Source organism: Zalophus californianus, chromosome 9, assembly GCF_009762305.2.
Source record: "Zalophus californianus isolate mZalCal1 chromosome 9, mZalCal1.pri.v2, whole genome shotgun sequence".
Classification (NCBI taxonomy): domain Eukaryota; kingdom Metazoa; phylum Chordata; class Mammalia; order Carnivora; family Otariidae; genus Zalophus; species Zalophus californianus.
The window spans coordinates 103,125,119-103,139,457 of NC_045603.1; the positions used below are offsets into that span (position 1 = coordinate 103,125,119).

Genomic DNA, 14,339 nt, shown 5'->3' on the forward strand with positions numbered 1-14,339 from the left:
TACAGACAAAACATGTAAAGAAAGTATTCATAAATTCTAGTACATCCTAGGAAGGGAGCAGGCAGAATTACATGTTCTCTGTAGAACATTACTACCTGGTTCTCAGTGAATAATGTTTACATTGTCATCATATTTTAAACTATTTATTGGCTTTCTGTTTTTAGAGTTGATGGTAGACAAAAGAAGACAGTTATAGATCAGAAAATAAATGTAACGCACTTGTACAATGTAAAAATAACAGAAAGGTGATTCATGTGAGGGGCACCTGGGTGGCTCAGTTGGTTAAGCAGCTGACTCTTGATTTCAGCTCAGGTCTTGGTTGTGAGTTCAAGCCCTGCATTGGGCTCCATGCTGGGTGTGGAGCTTACTTAAAAAAAAAAGTGATTCATGTCAGGTAGTTGGGTGTACTGGGAACCCAGATTGCTTATCTTATACTGAGATAGGTGGTAGGAGGTTAAGAGTTTAAATTTGGGGTGCTCAGTCGGTTAAGCGTCTGCCTTCGGCTCAGGTCATGATCCCAGGATCTTGGGATCGAGCCCCACATTGGGCTCCCTGCTCAACAGGGAGCCTGCTTCTCCCTCTCCGTCTGCATCTCCCCCTGCTTGAGTGTGGGCACGTTCTCTCTCTCTGTGTCAGATAAATAAGTAGAATCTTTTAAAAAATTAATGTTTATTTGTTTAATATATTTATCACCTACCTTTTATGTGGTAGGCCCCATTCTAAGTGTTGAGGTACAGCAGTGGACAGAAAAGGGAAAATTTACTGTTCTCATGAAGCTTTCATTCTAGTGAAGGAAGCTGGCAATATCAAAATGGAGAAATGAAACAAATTGCATATTATATGGTAATAAAAGGTATGAAGAAAAATTAAATAATTTAGAGTTATTTAAATTATTTATCTAGAGTTAGACTAGACTTAAAAGCAGAATGGTCAAAAGTGGTTATCTGTAATGAGAAGGACAGAGGACGAGACTTTAATTTTTATTATTTGAATTTTTATTTCTATATGCATGTATTATTCAATAGTAATATTTAATGCCATAGGTATAAACATATTAGTAGGGGCGCCTGGGTGGCTCAGTCGTTAAGTGTCTGCCTTCAGCTCAGGTCATGATCCCAGGGTCCTGGGATCGAGCCCCACATTGGGCTCCCTGCTAGGCGGGAAGCCTGCTTCTCCTCCCATTCCCCCTGCTTGTGTTCTGTCTCTTGCTGTGTCTTGCTCTGTCAAATAAATAAAATCTTTAAAAAAAATAAAAAAAATAAACATATTAGTAACATATATTACCAAAATGGACACCAAATATTTTTGAGTCCAAATATGCTTATAATTTTTTGAAGATTATTATTTAAATAAAAAGTAACATCAAGATCACAGTAAGTTAACACTTCACACTAGCGAGGATGGCTAGATGGACAGTAACAAGCGTCCATGAAGACATGGAGAGATTAGAACCCTCATACATTGCCACTGAGGATGGCTAGATGGACAGTAACAAGCGTCCATGAAGACGTGGAGAGATTAGAACCCTTATACATTGCCACTGAGAATTGTTGCAGATACTTTGGAAAACAGTTTGACATTTCCTTCACATGTTACATAGACTTTTCATATTGCTCAAATACTTTTACTCTGAGGTAGATACCTAAGAGAATTACAAACATATGTCTACACAAAAACTTGTACATGAATGTTCATAGTAGGATTATTTATAATAGGAACCCAAATGTCCATCAGCTGATGAATGGATGAGCAAAATGTAGAATTTCCATACAACAAAATATTATCCATTATATGGAATGAAATACTGATATAATACTACATATGAATGAATCTTGAAAACATTATGTTAAATGAAAGAAACCAGACACAGAAGCCCTCTTATTTTATGTTTCCATTTATATGAAATGTCCACAGTAGGTAAATATATGGAGACAATGGTTACCAGGGCCTGGGGAATGAGAAATGGGGAGTGGCTGCTTATGGGTTTGTGGGATTTCTTTTTGCAGTGATGAAAGTATTTTGCAATTAGATAGTGGTATAACTGTGCAACCTTGTGAATATACAAAAAAAAATCACTGAATTATACACATTAAAATGGTGAAACTTATGATATATGAATTATAACTCAATTAGAAAATGGTGAAGCAAAAATGAAAAGGCATACAAAAGAAAGTGTATTGATTCTCAGTGGGGCTTGGAGGGAGAAAACACAGGGTATTAGAATATGGCGCTTTCATCAAATGAAAAATGACTGCCTGGCATTTTTAATATATCTCCCACCCTCAATTTGATGTCTATCAAAATGAACTACAATTGATTATTGTAGGCTGTTAAGGAGATTGTTGCAGTAGTACTGGCCAAACAGGATGAGGTTGTAGCTGTAGGGATGGAAAGGAAATATATTAGAAAGGTAAGAATTGATGGTACACAGTGATTGTTTAGTTAATGAGAGTTGAATAGAGGAGTGAAAAAGGAGGCGTCAAAATGAATTCCATCAAAGTAGAGAACATAGGAGAAGTGCATGTTGTAGGGAAAATGTATGTTTAGTTAGAACTGCTGAGTTGTCTGTGGGAAATCTTGGCAGATATGTATAGTAAGTAGTTGGTCATGTAAGTCTGCAGGCCAAGGGGGAAGCCAGAGTTGGGAATATTGATTGAGAAAAAACCTAAACTAAAATAAGTACCTGCCTAAAATAGGTGATAGTTGAAGCGAGCTCCAACAGTCGCTGTGGGTAAGATTGCCCAGGGAAAGTAAAACTGCAGGAGACAACATGTTTGGGGATAGAGCTGTAAGGTATGTACCAGTGTTTTAAGGATAGGTAGAGGAAGAGGAGCCAGTAAAATGTATGAAAGAGGGATTGTCTTGGAGAGATAGTAGAATCAGAAGAGTAGTACTAAAGAGACCCAGGTAAGGCTTTCAAGATCGAAGTGGTCAGTAGTGTCAAATGCAGTGAAAGTAAAGAGAATCCATTGATTTTGGCTATAAGGAAACCAGGCTTTATTCTAGAAGTGGTAGTGGAAGTTTTTAGTGCCTAGGGCTTCATCTTATGCCAATATACCATTTCTGTTGGATATCTTTATACCACCCGTTCCTGAAAAAGTTTTATATTTTGGGCCTGATTATAAAAAATAGTATACACTCGAAAAAAATCTGTGGTTTGGCAAGAAAGTGAGATCACCACCAGATATCTTACTTCTCAGAGTTGTACATCCTGCTGAAACTTCAAAAAAAACCCAGCTAGCCAAACTCAGTTGGAGTCTGTGTTTGTAACTTTTTCTTTTTTGTCTTTGGTTTGACAGTGGATAACAAACATCTTTCTTTGTCATTAAGTATAGAGCTACATCATCAGTTATAATGAGGTGGTATATTAGTTTTCTAGGTCTGCTATAACAAATTACCACAGACTTGTTGATGTAAAAATCCACAAATTTATTCCCTCGGTTTTGGAGGCTGGAAGTCCAAAATCAGTGTAGGCAGGCCTTGCTCCCTCTGAAGGCTTAAGGGAGAGTCCCTGGTTGCCTCATCCTGGCTCTTGGCCATCTTGGCGTTCTGTGGCTTGTAGCTGTACCATTCCAGTCTCCACCGCCATCTCCTGTGTGTGTCTCTGGGACTGAATCTCTCTGTCTTTTCTCATAGAAAGACACCAGTCATTAGCTTGAAGGCCTGCCATAATCTAGTAGAACTTATCCTAAGTTGGTTACATCTCCAAAGACCGTATTTCCAAATAAGGTCACGTCCAGAGGTTCCTAATTGACTTGAATTTAGGGGTGACACTATTCAACCTATTGCAGATGGTATTTCATTTTATAGTTTTGCCTTAACTTATATAGCCAGTTCCCCATTGCTGGACATTTAGATTGTAATTTTTTCCTAGTATGAACATAATGGAGACAGGGAATAATATATGTAGTAGGTGATCCAGCTGGGCACCTTTTGGTACTCCCTTGTCCCATCTTAACTGGATGGACGTGTCCAGCAATCCTGGCCTGAGATGAATATGATCATCAAGGGGTTAGGCCCCTTGGGAGTGAAAGTTTGGGTTGCCATCAGGTAAGCCACTAAGACCTGTAAATAGGATGAAATTAGTGGAGGAGGGAGAAGAAGAGTACCATTTGTGTTCTTGAGAGACTGACAGCATCTGTAGTTTGTTTCAGTAACCTTCCTCTTCTGTGATTCCCCTCAAGAACAGAGACCTGTGAGAATCACGGAGAAGCGGCTTCCTGTTCCCATGTGGAGAAGTAATTCTGCAGTGCAAGGGGTGGACTGTGGCAGCCACACAGATGTACTGTTCAGATCTCCTGTTGTGGGGAGCAGAATTGCCTCACTTTCTGTACCGTTACTGCCTTTGTACTTTTGTCAAAAATGAGTTGTCCGTATGTGTGTGGGTCTGTATTACTTTTTAAATTATGAAAGTAACTCATATTCATGTTAAAACCTCAATCAGTATAGAAGAGTGTAAAAACCCACTTTTGCTCATGACTTCTTGTATTATTCTTATAAATTAAAAAAAATTAATTTACATAATTTACATACTGACTTACTTTTTTTTTTTTTTTTGGAGTGGCGGGGGGAGGGTGAGAAGGAGAGGGAGAATCTTAAGCAGGCTCCAGCACCCAGCGCGGAGCCCGATGGAGGGCTCGATCTCACAACCCTGAGATCATGACCTGAGCTGAAATCAAGAGTCAGATGCTTAACCAACTAAGCCACCAGGCGCCCCAGACTTACGGTATTATTTTTAATATCTGTAGAGTATTACCATAATTTTAGACTATACCAGAGTCATCTTATTTTATTTTCAGTTTATTCTTACTGTTTTCCCACTTATGTGAAAATATGTATAAGATGAATTCCTAGAAATGTAATGACTAACATTTATTGAAAACCTACTAAGAACTAGATAGATATTTATACTTACTCACTGATTTGGTCCTTTTAGCCATCTTTTGAGGAGAACACTATGTCCATTTTATAGATGAGGATACTGAGGCTCTGACAGATATATTTTGTTTAATGTTACACATTTAAATCATGGAGCTGAACCAACCAGCCCAAGCCTTTCCTACTAGATACTACTTGACTAAGCCTCAGGAATACAGTAAGAATTATTTAACAGGGAGCTTGTTAGGGGTGAAATGTATATAAGGTCTATGCATTACATTTTTGTTACTGTACATTTTACACTCACTCCCCAGAAAAGATTTCAGGTCAGATTTTTGGTTTCATACTTGAGCATGGTGTTATTAATATGCTTCAATATGAAGAGCAACAGTGTTAAGGAGGGTGATAAAAAAGCTGTGTCCATGTATTCTGAGCACTATTGCTTGATGATTTGGAATTGTATTTTTAATTTTTGCCATTCCACTTCATTTGGGGAACTTTAAAAAATGACTTTAAAAAAATAAATAAAAAATGACTATTGTTTTAAAAATAAATCTGATTAGGGGCACCTGGGTGGCTCAGTTGGTTAAGCGGTTGCCTTCGGCTCAGATGAGCCCCACGTCAGGCTCCCTGCTCAGTGGGGAGTCTGCTTCTCCCTCTCCCTCTGCCTGCCGCTCTGCCTACTTGTGCTCTCTCTCTCTCTCTGTCAAATAAATTAAAAAATTCTTTGCTTATAAGTGTATACCACCAAAACTGAATTAATTTTAGGTTTCTTGACTTTATTTTCTGAGAACAAATTGAACCTTCTCTTGGTAGGGAAACCCACTATTTTGAGGCTTTTAGGCTGTTTTTGAGTTAAGAATGCTTGTTAGGTGAAAATAAAAACTAAAAAATTGTAATTTTTCATGGGAACATGGAAATATTAGATGGTGAAACTATGTTATTAATAAACACCAAATCTAAGATAAACCAGATTTCTAGTAATGTTCTTGTCAAAATTAGATTTTAGGAAATTTTTCTAAACATAAATCGGGTAAACTTGCAGAGATTTAAACACTGCTGATATTTTTTAGTATTTTTTAAAACTCAAAATATAGGATAAGAAAACTCATTTGAAGTACTTAATAGGTCTCAGGCTATAATATTAACTTGACAGATAATTTAATAGAGATTTTTAAGTATTAAGAGCAATGTTATATCCATAGGCATATTTTCTACATGTGATTGCTGTGTGTGTGTGTGTGTGTGTGTGTGTGTGTGTGTGTGTGGGAGAGAGAGAGAGAGAATTTTTAATTTTCTTACAAAATGAGAGGCATTAATCTGTTCTTATTGAGCTTATGGTGTCTTTTTTTGGAATTAAAATGTAGCTACAGAATTTCCTATTTTTATTCATCTAAGAAGAACAGTTTGTTTTTTAAAATATTGAAATCTTGACTGTTTAGTACATTTCTTTATGACTTTCAGGGCATAATTTTAGAGGACAAAAATACATAGCGAAACATAGAGAAGGAGGATGTCAATTTATGGAACTTGGTTACAATTTAAAAATAAAGTTTATTAACATAAAGGATTTATTAACATGATAAAAGGGCTTACATTATATTTGTCTTACATTGCATTTAGTTGCAGTTTCCTTAAACTAATTTCAAGCTTACTACCACCTTGTGAATATAAGAACTATTTTACTGAATTATATTCAGATTTAGGTTGACTTGTGGATTCAGCAAACATTGCATATTTGATTTGTATTAGGCACTATGCTAGGTTTTGGAGATAAGGTATTCCTTTAAGGAAGCAATTAATTAAAACATAGTACATTGTATTTTGAAAGCTCTTGGTTCCATGAGAGGTGCACCTAAATTAGACTGAGGGATTTAAGGGTTTGTGTAGGACTGTGACTATTAAATTTAGTTTGGAAAAATGAGCGGTAAGTAGTTAGTCACTTGAGGGGGAAGAGGAAGGTCATAGAAATAAAAAGAGGGCATGGTATTTCAGGAAATTGCAGGTACTTGATCATGGCTGTCACATGGAAAAGGAGAGTGGTTAAGAAGTAAACTGCCTTAGGGAGGTAGGCAAGACCGAAATCATGAAAAATCTTATATGCATTGCCAAGGAATTTAGATACTTATTTTGGGAAGCCATCAAAGGAAGTATGTAGGTGTGCTCATGTCATATTTAAATTTTAGAGCAGTGGTTCTTAAACTTTTTGTTCCACCATCTCTATACACTCTTGAAAATCAGGACTATAAATAGCTTTTGTTTATGGAGGCTATATCTATTACTATGTACTGTTTTAGAAAGTAAAACTGAAAAAAAAGTAAAATTGAGAAAAATTTAAAGCATAAGAGTATACAAGTATACATTCCATTAGTTGTCAGTGGGATATACCACATATCATGTAGCCTCTGAAAGACAATACTATACATTTGTAAGAGTGTACAGTGAAAAAGGCAAATAATATAGTATTATGAAAGTAGTTTTGTTCTCATGGACCTCCTGAAAGGATCTTAGGGAGTCTTAGGGGTTCCTGACCCACTTGGGGAATCGTATTAGAAGATCATTCTGGTGGGGCGCCTGGGTGGCTCATTTGTTGAGCGTCTGCCTTCAGCTCAGGTGATGATCCCACCGAGGGTCCTGGGATCAAGCCCTGAGTCTGGCTCTCTGCTCAGCGGAGAGCTTGCTTCTCCCTCTCCCGTTCCCCCTGCTTGTGTTCTCTCTCTTGCTATGTCTCTCTGACAAATAAATAAAATCTTAAAAAAAAAAAAAAGATCATTCTGGCAATGGTGTTGAGAATTGTTTAGAGCCTACAAAAAGAAACACACTTTTAATTGTGATACAGTATGGTATGCCCCCTCGAAACAAAGATTTCAGGAACAAATCTATTATTTTTTCGTGGTATTAAAAAAATTACTGGATGGGCGCCTGGGTGGCTCAGATGGTTAAGCGTCTGTCTTCGGCTCAGGCTCAGGTCATGATCCCAGGGTCCTGGGATCGAGTCCCGCATCGGGCTCCCTGCACCTTGGGAGCCTGCTTCTCCCTCTGCCTCTCTCTCTCTCTCTCTCTCTCTCTCTCTCTCTGTCTCTCATGAATAAATAAATAAAATCTTTAAAAAAAATAAAAATAAAAAAATTACTGGATTAAAAAAACCCAAACATCTCACAGTTTTTTTTTTTTTAAGATTTTGTTTATTTGTCAGAGAAAGAGAGAGCACAAGCAGGGGAGTGGCAGGCAGAGGGAGAAGCAGGCTCCCCACCGAGCAAGGAGCCGGATGTGGGACTCGATCCTAGAACCTCGGATCAGGACCCGAGCCAAAGGCAGCCGCTTTACTGACTGAGCCACCCAGGCGTCCCCATCTCATAGTTATGTAGAGCATGTCTGGCTCAAGGTTCTGGCTCAAGATATTTTGTGAGGTTGCAGTCATCTGAAGGCTTGTTTGGAGTTGGAAGAGCTTTTTTGAAGCTCTCACATGACTGTTGGAAGGAGGCTTCAGTTTCTCACTATGTGGCTGTCTATAGGGTAGCTTGAACATCCTTACAAATGGCAGCTAGGTCCTTACAAAATGAGGGATCCAAAAGAATGACCAAGACAGAAGGCCCATTTTCCTTTATGAGTTGTCTTGGAAGTGAAACATCATCGGAAGCAAATCACTAAGTCCAGTTCACATTCCGAGAGAGAGGAATTTTGCTTTCCCTCTTGAAGGGAGCAGTATCAATGAATTTATGGAGATACCTTAAAACTACCAAAATGCTTGTCAGGAGAGTGAGTCATCCATGGGTCTTTTCTGCATGCCTTTGTGGGTATGCTAAGAATACAAGGCCCTGAGTGCTCTTAACCTGGGCCATTTCTCAGGATTGTGTATGCAGCAGGCTACCTTGAGGTAATGTTTCCCATTGGGACAGAGCAGGCTTACTGCTCGTTTTAAAAGTGGTGGATTCCCTAAACTAAGTATCCTCAGCTGCAGTGCAAACCCACTGCATGTGTAGCATCTATCTGGGCCCCTCTTGTAATCTGTTGGACTTGGGGGTAACAGGGAACCAATGCAGACATTCTCATACTGTTTGCTGTGCAGTGAATGATAAAGTTTTTGGTCTCTCACCCAGGAGACTCACATGTTCTGTCTGATAGGGAGAGGGAGAAGATTTGAAATAACCACCACAATAGATAGTAGATAGGGAGCTAACAAAATATGGATAGGAAGCTAACTAAAGGACCCTGGGAGCAACATTATGGGCTCAAACTGTACAGCTTTATGATTTTATCCAGCAGCAATCAGGATTCCAGTTGTATAATTAGTGAAGGTGTTTCTTTTGGATTAATTAAGGACAAGGGAGTTAGGAGTGTGAAATTTTTTCCCCCAAACTTTTGTGGTATAATTAATGTACACTAAACTGAATGTATTTGAAGTATATAGTTTGGTGAGGGTTGCCTGGCTGGCTCAATCAGTAAAGCATGTGACTCTTGATATTGCAACTGTAAGTTCAAGCCCCATGTTGGGTGTGAAGATTACTTAAAAAAATAAAATCTTAAAAAATATATACATAATTTGAAGAGTTTTGTTATGTATATGCCTGTGAAACCATTACTCAAGTCAAGATAATGAACGTTTGCATCACCCCGAAAGTTTCCTCCTCCTTTTTGATCCATGCCTCCCCCAACCCCATCCCCAGGCACACACTGATTTGCTTTCTGTCATAATAAATTAGTTCTAGAATTCTGCATACATGGAATCATACTAACTTTTTTTTGGTCAGAATTAATTCTTTTTTGTCAGTTGTTTAAAGTGCAAGAATTATTATTTTTGTTGTATGTCTGGCATCTTTTTAAAAGAAACAAATTTTTTTGAACACTATCTTCCCTGAAGCTCATGAGATTAAAAAGCCAGTATGAGGAATTCAGAGCTAGTAAATTTCTTCCTTTTGTTGTGTAAATGAATATGGTTCTGATAATAGCAAAGACTCCACATGCAAATGCCATTTTGGATCTGAAAGTGACTTGAACATTAGAGTGCACCTGCTAATGTTGAAAACTTGATGGGAGTTTTTGTTATTGGATCTTAGCCTATTCAGTGTGATTCAGTTACTTGACTACATGAAAATAAAATTCTGCACAAAAGCACAGTTGGGAATTTTTTTCTTGAATGTGGCAGTTGAATGTTCTGATGGCATGATTCCTGAGACTCTGAATTATTACTCATTATTTTGTTACTTTCACTTACTTTGTTCTTTTGCCCACCATCTTTGAAGAAAGACTTTCTCCTTAATAGAAAGAGAAATGTGATTATTTAAGCTTTATACCTGGAAAGCCTAAAATTACCTTAATGAGTACTAGATCAGCAGGACACACTGCCTTAAAACTGTGGAAGCCTTTAATATCCTATGAACATTTGAGATGTTCTTATCAGCAGATGATCGTGATTAAGCACAGTAGTTAAGAGCCTCCAGGGCTGTGGAATTAGGTGCCCTAATTCCACTCTTGACCCTACCACTTAATGGCTATGTGACTTTAGATGTCACTTAACACCTATAAGCCTTATTTGCATCATCTCTAAAATGGAGATAATGGCAGTACCTATGTTATGGGAGGCTTTTAAATATTAAATTAGGTCTTATAAAATTTTAACACAATGCCTGACATATGGTAAATATTCAGTGTTAGCTTTTGTTATTATTTAAGGGATTCTGGATAATGAATGGCTCTCTTATTTTAAACAATATTCAGATTAATTAAAAGAAAAAGCTTTGCATCTCTCTTTCATCTTGAAATAGAATTCATTCAAACAGTAATATGTAGGTTATTACTTGTCACCTACCTCACAGTTCAGATTAATCGTGAAAAGGAGGGGTGCCTGGCTGGCCCAGGCAATAGAACACGTGACTCTTGATCTCGGGCCTGTGAATTTAAGCCCCATGTTGGGCATAGAGCTTACTTAAAAAAAATCATAAGAAGAAATTTTTACTTCTTAAACTAGGTTATTCCTGGAGAGGAATTTCCTAACACTACTAGTAGAATATTGCAATTTCCGAACTTGGTATACTATTGCTCTTTCTGAGATGGAACCTTGAAGATTCAGACTCTATGTATTTTCTGTTCTGCTTGCTGTTACCTTGGGGCTATTTTTACTAATGATAAGGTGAGACTGCCAGTGTATTCATATTTCTGAAGAGTAACCTGTTTGAGTTTGACTAAAGTATACGGATTCTTTAAAATCCTATTTTTGACCACGTGAGTTACTTGGGTAGAGTGTTCAGTGAAGAAACACTTTTTAAAAAATTTTATTTGAGAGAGAGAGAGAGAGAGAGAGCGCGCATGCGAGTTGGGGGGGCAAAAGGGGAGAGGGAGGAACAAGCAGACACTCCACTGAGTGTGGAGCCAACTTGGGGGCTCATTCTCACACCCTGATATCGTGACCCAAGCGGAAATCAAGCGCCGAAATCAAGAGTCTGACACTTAACTGACTGAGCTATCCATGTGCCCCGGTGAAGAAACACTTTTAAGAATTCTATGTAATAGTGGATTTTTGGAAAATAATTTTTAATGTGCTGATACCTCTTACTTGACCTAAGCCAGTTCTTTGGTACTATATTTGGAAGCTGTGGAGATCTAGTTGATTTATTTTTGAGAGAAGTGTGGAAAGTAAATAGTTGTGTATGTGTTTTTAAAATTGGTTTTAATTATACTTATAGAATATGAACATATTTTCCTTTTAAAAAATTCAAGTTTTATTGTAGTATGAATATAAAGTGAATCTAAAGCCTCCATAAACGTTTTGCCCCCAACCTCCTCTTACAATACAAGTTCCCTTCCTTCATACTGTTGCTCTTTCAAATTTGGCATTTCCTTGTAGGAATTCTTTATACATGTTGTAGAGATCTTTATACATATGTATATATACACATTTTTCACCTAGTTTTTGGTTTCTTTTTTAATTTTGCTTATAGTATTTTTTGGTATAATACTTCACCATTTTGACATAATTAAATATATTATTTGTTTTTCTTTATGGTTTTTACTTTTTGTTTCTTACTTAAGAAGCCCTACCTTAACTCAGGTTCACAAGGGTGTTCTTCTAAGTTTTCTTCTAGTACTTTTGGTAGTTTTAAAATTTGTATCTTTGGGGTGTCTGGGTGGCTCAGTGAGTTAAGCATCCAGCTCTTTTTTTAAATTATTATTATGTTAATCACTGTACATCATTAGTTTTTGATGTAGTGTTCCATGATTCATTGTTTGTGCATAACACCCAGTGCTCACGCAGAACGTGCCCTCTTTCATACCCATCACCAGGCTAACCCATCCCCCCACCCCCCTCCCCTCCAGAACCCTCAGTTTGTTTTTCAGAGTCCATCGTCTCTCATGGTTTGTCTCCCCCTCCGATTTCCCCCCTTCATTCTTCCCCTCCTGCTATCTTCTTCTTCTTCTTCTTTTTTTTTTTAACATATAATGTATTATTTGTTTCAGAGGTACAGGTCTGTGATTCAGCAGTCTTACACAATTCACAGAACTTACCATAGCACATACCCTCCCCAATGTCTATCACCCAGCCACCCCATCCCTCCCACCCCCCACCACTCCAGCAACCCTCAGTTTGTTTCCTGAGATTAAGGATTCCTCATATCAGTGAGGTCATATGATACATGTCTTTCTCTGATTGACTTATTTCACTCAGCATAACACCCTCCAGTTCCATCCACATCGTTGCAAATGGCAAGATGTCATTCCTTTTGATGGCTGCATACTATTCCATTGTGTATATATACCACATCTTCTTTATCCATTCATCTGTCGCTGGACATCTTGGCTCTTTCCACAGTTTGGCTATTGTGGACATTGCTGCTATAAACATCGGGGTGCATGTACCCCTTCGGGTCCCTACATTTGTATCTTTGGGGTAAATACCCAGTAGTGCAATTGCTGGGTCGTATGGTAGCTCTATTTTCAACTGTTTGAGGAACCTCCATACTGTTTTCCAGAGGGGTCGCACCAGCTTGCATTCCCACCAACAGTGTAGGAGGGTTCCCCTTTCTCCGCATCCCCGCCAACATCTGTCATTTCCTGACTTGTTAATTTTAGCCATTCTAAGCATCCAACTCTTGATTTCGACTCAGGTCATGATCTCAGGGTGGTGAGACTGAGCTCTGCATCGGGCTTCATGTTGGGAATGGAGCCTGCTTGTCATTCTTTCTCTCCTTCTCCCTCTGCGCCACCTCCCCCTCCTGTTCACGGTGCACATGCACATACACTCTCTCAAAAACATAAATAAAATAAAATTTATACCTTTAATGTACATCAGATTTATTTCTGTGTACTGTGTGAAGTAGGGATGTAATTTATTTTTCCAAGAGCACCAGTTGTTCAAACCCCATTGAATGATTTGTCTTTTCCTCACTCTTTTGAAATGTTACTTTTAGCATATACTAAACTTACATATCCAGTTAATTGTTCCTGAACCTGTGCCATACAATTTTAAATACTGTAGCTTTTTTTTTTTTTTAAAGATTTTATTTATTTGACAGAGAGTGAGAGAGCGAGAGGAGGAACACAAGCAGGGGAAGTGGGAGAGGGAGAAGCAGGCTTCCTGCCGAGCAGGGAGCCAGATGTGGGACTCGATCCCAGGACCCTGGGATCATGATCTGAGCCGAAGGCAGAAGCTTAATGACTGAGCCACCCAGGCGCCCTAAATACTGTAGCTTTAAAAGGCTATGAGTCCTTATGAGAAATCCTGGGGGTCAGTTGTGGTTTGGAGTCCAGATTTTTCCCCCTGCTACCCAGTGGACATTATGCAGTGTCCTGTAATCATATACATTGTTTTCTCAACGACTGTATGAATAATACCTATAAACAATAAGTGACCTCATACCAGATCAAGTCAGGTTTTGCTGCTAAAGAAGAAGAAAAAAAAATTACTTTTAGAGGTTTTACGATTTTTGCATTGCAAGTGAAGGATCATGGACCTGTAATTTATCTTGCTAAGGAACATCTTCTTTGTTCTTCTATTGCAAATCGTTTAGGTTATTCTTACACCTTTACTCTTCTATTTGAATTTTAGAGTCAGCTTGTTGAGTTATTTGGAGAATCCTGTAGAGATTTTCATTAGGATTTGAAGTATTTCATGCTTGTACCTTTTTATACCAGTGTTTTTATGGTTTTGTTGCTATTGTGAGTGGGATTTAAAAAAAAATTGCATTTTCTAATTGTTACTACTAATGTATAGGAAAGTAGTGATATTTATATATTGATCTTGTATCTGATTTGTAGAGTTCTATTAACTTGTTAGTTGATAATCTTGGGTTTTCTAGTTAGAAAATCATACGTTCAAACTTGAGTTTTATCTTTTCATTGCTAGTATTTATGCCTCATTTCTTTTTCTTTTCCATTTGCATGGCATGGTTTCAGTATTCAGTTTTGAGACATGCAAAATACTGTTAAAATGATGTTTACAGTAAAATGTGCTGTAGACAAATTTT

General features: G+C 37.9%; 1 protein-coding gene across 14 annotated transcripts in view; it reads left to right on the forward strand.

The window, feature by feature from the left end:
* Positions 1–14,339, forward strand: part of ERC1 (ELKS/RAB6-interacting/CAST family member 1) — a 560,596-nt gene that overhangs the window by 27,673 nt on the left and 518,584 nt on the right. The gene's annotated exons all lie outside the window — the stretch shown is intronic.